Source organism: Myotis brandtii, unplaced genomic scaffold (genome assembly GCF_000412655.1).
Source record: "Myotis brandtii unplaced genomic scaffold, ASM41265v1 scaffold567, whole genome shotgun sequence".
Classification (NCBI taxonomy): Eukaryota; Metazoa; Chordata; class Mammalia; order Chiroptera; family Vespertilionidae; genus Myotis; species Myotis brandtii.
The window spans coordinates 543,148-544,878 of NW_005370116.1; positions in this window are offsets into that span (position 1 = coordinate 543,148).

The window sequence follows — 1,731 nt, forward strand, 5'->3', positions numbered from 1 at the left end:
GCACCTCCTCTGAGTCTCAGTGTGCTTTTCTCTTTCCTTCTAGTTGTAGAATTTCCACTCAGCCAGCCTTCCTGTGGTTCTGGATGATGTCTGTTTTGTCTTTTAGTTGTATTTTTGAAGTGGTTGTGCGAGGCAGCAATTTCCGGTGTTTACCTATGCCTCCATCTTGGTTTCTCAGATTTGTCCTTTTTTCAATATAATTGTATTTAATTATATTTCTATGCCTTTCTGGCACTAGACTTTACATGTGTTGCCAAAATCCCATATGTTTCTCCGATTTTGAACATGAGAATGTTTGGTCATTCCATTCCCCATTTCCCATAACATCCTGGGCTCTATATGGAAAAATACCATCAATTCTCAATAGCATCATTGCATTCCAAAGGGGTAGCAACTTTTGTGAAGGTCATCACCTGCCAGGATTATATCAGCATAAATAAAAGAGCCATTCTTATCCTATAGTATAATCAAAGAAGACCAATCCCCACCCCCCAGCCAGCCCCACCCCTGATGGGCCCCCACAACCCCTATTGGCCTGCGGCCCCCCTCCCAAGTCAGCTCTGCCCCCGATTGGCCTTTCCCACACCAATCAGGGGTGAGGCTGGCCAGCCAACCTCCCACGGCCCCTCCCCTATCCTCTGACCCCTCATTGGCCCCTCCCACCCAATTCAGGGGCAGGGCCAGCTGGCCCACCACTCACAGCTCCTCCCCATGGGCATCCCCACCCCCAATCGACCCCCTCACCCCAATCAGGGGTGGGGCCCACTGGCCAATCACCTGCAGGCCCTCCCCCCAGCCAGCCTGGCCCTGATCAGGTTCCTATAGGGGCGGGCTGGCCGGCCAACCTCCTGCCTCCTCCTCCGAACAGGCCCAGCCCTGATCTGCCCCAATTGGGGCCAGGCTGGCCGGAACCCTACCAGTGCACGAATTCATGCACTGGGCCTCTAGTAACAATAATAACAAGATGACAAGCAACAACAATAGTCTTAATTAACCAGCTACTATATTTTCATTACTTAAGTGACAAATGGAAAGGGAAATTATATGAAAACTTCTCTTAAACATAGATGACATGGCTTTAATGGTGTCTGTAACCTAACTCGAATTATTAAACAAAATGCTTCTCATTTTATAAGTTTGGGAGGATGGGGAAATATGAAGAAAGATGCATACTAGGTACATCATGACATTCATATGGCATTCTTAGATTTTCTTGAGTTAGTCTTAAATTGTCAATGGTTTTGTCATCCAGAGCTCACTTTAAACCCATTTGCTTATTCATGCGGTGAACAGAACATAAAGATTGAAAATTAGTGGGAGAATATTAAATGAGGATATTTTTAAAAAATCCCTGGATAGATGCTTTAGTCTCTTTGTAGGGCTATATAATTCAGTTATGCACCTTGCGCCCTGCCCTTACATAGTAAGACAGGTAGGAACTTCAGGCAGCCCATGCTCAGTTGCTCAAATGTCTGCATAAGTTTGTATTTGTCCTAAAAGTACAGATGCCTTTTTATAATTTGTTATCCCATAGGGGAAACTATTTTTTCATGTAGTCTTCCTGGAGAGAGAGGAATATATAATTTGTTTAAGACACTTTGTATTAACAGAAGCCTGATTATTTTCTCTGTGATGACAGTAACAATTTCATAGTATTTTTGGCTAAATTATTCATCTATGACTAAGGAAATTAGCTCCTCTCTCTCTTCTCTCTCTCTCTCTCTCTCTCTC